Here is a 6,000-nt window from a genome sequence, read left to right as displayed (position 1 = left end):
CACGAATAACTGCCCAATTGTGTTTTAAGTCACTGTTCCAATAGTGGATGAGTCCACTAAAACTGGCTGTCTTGGGTGGTGCTTCAGTTTACCTGGATCTTTACTTTCCCTTTTGTGAAAGATTCAATTATTCCTGTCTCCCTTGGCCCACTCCTGTACCATATCAACAGTGCAGTGGTTGCTGGATTAGAATCCATTGGAACTGGATGGAACTGGACTTGGGTAAATAACTGAACAACCATTTTAAAACTCTTTGTGTGCTTTCATCTGTGGCTTAACTAACATAGTCTGCTTGGGTTAGTCCAGATACAATCTCCACATTTGAGGTGGGAATACTTACAGGGCCTCCCTTCTCATTTAACTGATCCTGCAATAACTTTGATATCTATCGATGGGGAGGCATGAACATAATGCTCACAGGCCATTATGGTCGGCAATATGTCAATTTATTATTTAAATCAGTTAACTTTTATACAGTTTAGTTTGTTTGGGGCACATGCTTAGAACAAGGTGATTGGATAGCTCAGTCTGTGCACGCGTCTCATGTCCCCAGTTCATTGGACCTGATGTTCTGTCCACGTGATCTGAAATCATCCTTGGCATAGAAACCTCTTTCTAATTAATCTTCTCTTAGAGTTTTACTAAATTTGCAGGTGTTTCATTATCTTCAGTTTCTCAAGGTTTTCTTTCTATAAACATATTATGTTCTCAAACCTTACAATTAGACACACAGCTAACAAGTATAAGCATCACATATTTTCACACAGTCTATAAGTATAAACAATACATGCTTGTCACTTCCATGGCAAGCAAGGCCTACAGAGTGCAGGAAAAACTGTTCACAGAAATCTCTATGTCCGGCGACAGATATCTCAGTCACGCTTTAAGTCACTGTTTTGGTAGCAATTTGCTGACCCTGACCATTGTTTCTGGTTTCAGTTTTAATTGGGAGTCCAGATTCTACATCCTGCAATTCCTCTCTCTCTCATACACATCCCAAATCTCCCCCTGAAGCCTCCTAATATGATTGCATTTGGCAGCAAGCAGCCCTTCTGCCTGCAGCCTCTTTTCCTGATTACGCTCAACAACAACCATCACCTTTTCCTGAAGCCTGCTCCCCCTCTCCAGGGGATCTAAACCCCCTGACCAATAGGCAGCCCTTTGGGTTAGGCACCAGAGTTCACAGGAATCATTTACACTTGGGAAAATCCCCGGTTCCCAGTATCCCTGGGCCTCCTCTTTTCATCTTCTTTATGCTCCACAGCAGCTGCTGCCTGCACTTTTTCAGTGTCTCTCTTCTCCATAGTTGGCTCCTTTTCTGTTGCTTCAGCTGCCTGCACTTGTGGTTCTCCCTTCTCTTCCACAGCTACTTCTCCAACCTCTTTTGCTTCCTCATCCAACACTCCTGTCTCTCTCTCTTTCTCCTCATCCTCCTCAACCACTCTTACTTTCAATTCCCCCCGGGTTAGTCACTCTCATTGTTTCTAAGAGTTTTGCAGGCTGATCAAGCCTCTCACCGATTCTTTATCTGAGCAGTTAAGTCTTTGTACTCCCCCCTGCCAGCTTCTCATTCCTGCCAATGTATGCCTCTCTCCAATGCCTCTTTCAATGTATTCTGCCTCTTGACAGCCTTACAAAGTTTGATGTGCATTTGTCTGGTATGGTCCCTTTCCACATGCCACAGAGATTCCAGTTTCCCTCTCTCATTTTGCTCTCTGTCTGAATGTTTTTGTATAAATTTGTCTGTCTTGTTTTGCTCTCTATCCAAATGTTTTAGCGAGGAGTCATGAATCCTTTTATCCTTACCATCAGCACAACACAATATGCCACATATGAAGATGAGGGTGGGGCAAGCATTGTCTCGAGCTGGTTCCTCACCAGGGGATCCCGAATAAAGAAATCCCTGGGCAAGGACACCCCAACAAGCTCCACTTCCCCTCCCTCACCCCAGACCAAGAGCATTATCAGGGCCTGGAGGCTTCTCGCTCTCCGTTGCTTTGCTGTTTGTTCCCAAGGGGCTGCCACGTGCTCAGCTTCACCCCCTCTGAGGGGAGTTTTGGGGGGTCATTGGACTGCAGTCCATGGTGGAACATGGTGGTTACAGCTCATGCCCCGCCATCCATGGGCTGGAAGCTGCAGCTTTGTGTATTCCAAAGACTGGGCATGTTCCAACCAGCAGCTCCAGCTTTCCCTTGGATCCATCTCTGCCTGACACAACACAGAGAAAGTTCATCCCGCGGCCTCACAACTCCAGTTCTTTATGTCAAGCAAGCACTGAGATGCTTTCCAATGGAAAATGTTCCACATAGAAGGCCTGGAAGCTGAGTGGGTTGGTTCCAATCACATGCCTTGCACCCCCCTCCTCAAATGTCTGGCCTGAGTCCACTGACCCTCCCCAGACTGCTGGGCAGCTGGTGCTGGAGGCTTAGAAGATCGTTCACTCCTCAAATGGTGGAGTGAATCCTGAAGAGACCCTTGGAAGCTAAAAGAGGGTTTAGGCCCAAAAATGAGCCTTTGGACTTGCTAAAGAAGACTTTGGACTCTACAAATGAGGCTCAACTGGGCAATTACAGTCAGTTTAGGTCTTTGCCAAACCTGAAAACAAACCTAACCTGCTCTGTTCTTCCTTGCATGGTCTCACTGCTGACAGCAGTCAGAAGCAGCACTTGGGATGAGGTTTGGTTTCAGTCAGGAATCTCACACTGTGTGAGACTTCCTGCTCCAGGAGAGAGTCCTGGGCATTCCCTCCAGCCTCCTCTGGATGGCTTCAGGTCAGGATGCTGAGGGGAGGACAACTGTTTCTCTCTCTCTACTTGCCCCTTCTCTGCAGCCTCTCCGGCAGCAGCACTTTGCTCCCAAGCTTTGACAGAACCACTTAGAGAGCCTTTCCCTTCCCATCAGGGATCTAAAGGACAAAGGAGCTGAGAGGAAACAGCCCTTGTGCTGAGTTAGGCCTTCCTAGCATGTCCAGAGAACATGGCCAGGGTGTGTCCTGAGGCTCCTGAAAAGAGGACACTGCTGGAAAAGGAGTCCCATGGCCCTGGAGATGGATGAGCCCATAGTGGCACTTTGGCCATGACATCCACCAGAACTGAGGGATCTTTGAAGCGCACCTCCTCTAACTGCACTCCTAGGAGGAAGCGGCCCCCAGAATGGCACTGATTCCAATGATGTCCCTGTTTTGCCCTGATCACTCCATCCATAGCCACAGCACCCTGCTACCACATCTCTTTTCAGTGTGGGGCACCACAGAGCTGCAGAGCCCTTTGGTTGCAGGGGAGGGGCACCAAAAGGAAGGGCTCAAACCTGGATCCTACTGAAATGGTCTTCTAGGGCTCTTTCAGCACTGAGCAGAGCACCTCAGGCCTTGTTCTTAGTCCCTGTGCTGCTTTGGGTCTTGGTGGCTGCCAGATGAAGACCTTGGAAGCAGAGTCCTCAGGCACCCTGGCCTGGGCACTCCTTGATGGTGATGTGCTTCGGAAAGGAACATTCTTTTCTCCTTCTCTTCCAAGATGAACTTTATTTTGTCCTTCTCTTCCTCCTCTGCCCCTCTGAGGTGTTGCTGCCTATATGTGGCTCAGCTTTGACACTTGGCCCTTAGGTGCAGGTTTGCCCTTGGCTTGGTCAGTCACAGGCTGCTTTTTCCAATGGTGGTCCCAGGATAGCTGGTGGCTCCCTGGAAAAACACAACAGGAGGGTTCTGCCTGAGGGCAGGAGGGGTCTGGGGCCACATTCTGCCCACCAGAGCCATGTGCTGCTCGGCCCATGGCTGTACTCATCTCAGGAGAGGAAACCCCTTGAGCTGGGACCCTCGGCTGGCACATGGCTGTCCCCACGCACAGCTCAGGTCACCACACTGGGGCTCTTCTGAAGGGCTGGAGAGGAACCAGTCCTGTTACATGGGGGGCTCTCAGAAGCCCCAGGCTCTCTGGATGCTGCCCTCACTGCTCCTGGGCAGTGGTGGATGACATGTTTGGTGCTGGGAATGGCTCTGGCTGGAGCAGGAAAAGGCCTCACACAGACACCAGCTCTGAGCCTCATGGCTCACCCGACCCAAGAAATGCCCCTCATCTCCATCGCCTCCTCATCCCAGGGCTGCTTCCCTGCCTTAGTAGTGGAGCTCAAATGAGCAGGTGCAGGCAGTCCAAGAAGCCTCCCAGGAACCAGGAACAAGAGACCTTGTCAGAACAGCAAGGCTATGATGCTACCAGCCAGCCACAGTGACGCCTAGCAATGCTGAGGCCTCTTCCCAACGTATCCAAGAGGGACTTCCCGCTCCCCTTGCACCACTGTTTCCAGAGGCCTGGCACCCTCCCCAGTGCCAGCGCTTGCTGACCTCCTCTGCAAGCACATCCATAGTACCAGATTTGGGACGGGGAAGCTGGATGATGCCCCTGAGGTGACGGAGTCTCTTTCAAAAGTAGAGGCAATTTCCCAGAGTGAGGATAGGCCCTCGGATCGCCGCCCTTCTGCTGTACCCAGGGTTGGGGGTCTTGGTCACCTCCCACCTCAGGGCTCAGCTCTTGTGGAGCCAGCCTGAGGAGAAATGGCTGTGCTGAGCTGGCACCAAGCTTTGTCACAAGCCAGATCCTTATGACAATCATCACTAGGAATTCTTCCATCAGATCACAGAAACCAGTTGCCGATGCTATGGAAATGAGATGGGAGCTGCTTTACCTTCCATGCCTCACCTGACAGGTGGCAAGTCCTCTTTTTTCTTCTACTTGTCCCCACCAGGGACATGTCTCAAGGCCCTGAGAGAATCCCTGTGTGGTGATGTGGGCAGAAACTCCAAATCGGACATGGAGACAGAGACAGCACAAGCCCGATCCACACCACCAGCCCTTGCCACTTGCCATGGTCATCTGCTCACAGGCAAGTTTTGGCACTGGTTGTAAAGGCTACTGTTTTCCCAAGTCATCTGTGCCCCATCCCCAAGGACTATCCTGGGAGATGACATCACCCAGTAAAGGATTCCTGACCTTGATGGGGAAGCAAGTGTCACCTAAAATCCTTCCTCTGTTCCCTCAGGTCTCCTCACAGGAATGACCACCAGCCAGACACAAATGAGAGTTGCTGCTCTTCCAGTCATGGAAACCATGGGCACCCCACGGGATACTGTAGAAGACACAAAGTCCTTATATAATAAGGAAAGACACCTCTTCGTGTGATGGTGAACAAAGAGACTTTATTTTAAAATCCGTGCTGTTTTATCCTTTAACACCATGTGACTTCTTTAGCCAATAAGGTTACCTATGTCGGTGCATGCTTCTCTGGGCTTCACTGCCCCAGCACATACCCTGTGCCTTGGACACGCCTCCCACATCACCCCTCTCTTAATTATCTAAAGAATTCACGAAAACAGTGCAAAACAACAGTGCAAACAGTCAGAACAGTACATTGTAAAGTAGCAAGGCTCGTAATGACCCAGCACATCGCTTGCTTGGCCTCTTATACTTCTACTGTAAACTTTTTAAAACTTTCTTATATTCCTATAGGGTAGTGCAACTTGGGGAAATTACTTTATTAACTTAGGGGCCTTAGGCCAACCGTGTATAAAGCTATAACTTTTATTAATCTGAGGGTTTCTAAATAACTGGGGATTTCAACTTTATTTAGGAAACAGGCTAAACTTAACAAAACTAAATTCTTTTAAAGTGACCTTGTGGTGGAGGTAGCGTTATTTTGTGAGGTGTTTTGTGTTTTGATTTTGTCCAGTCAAACAACTCTTTTATTCATTCACTCTTCTCATTCACTGATGGCTGTCATTCACTCACACACACACACACGGATACTTTACAGACTGCTTTTTACCACATTGGTCGTTTCTTAATGTAAACCTGAAACATAAACATAACTCTTTTTAAACTTCTGTGTTACTCTGGTTCCTGCTGCTGTGGCTGTGTACCTAAATAGGGTTTCACACACCTGGAAGGAATCCATTTCAGTTCTTTTCCTGTAGCCACGCAGGCATAACCTCTCCCTCAAGTCATAAGATCT

This window comes from Manacus candei, unplaced genomic scaffold (genome assembly GCF_025592945.1).
Source record: "Manacus candei isolate 608988 ecotype Guabito, Panama unplaced genomic scaffold, ASM2559294v1 h1tg000006l, whole genome shotgun sequence".
Classification (NCBI taxonomy): domain Eukaryota; kingdom Metazoa; phylum Chordata; class Aves; order Passeriformes; family Pipridae; genus Manacus; species Manacus candei.
Note: the sequence above shows the minus strand (reverse complement) of the source record.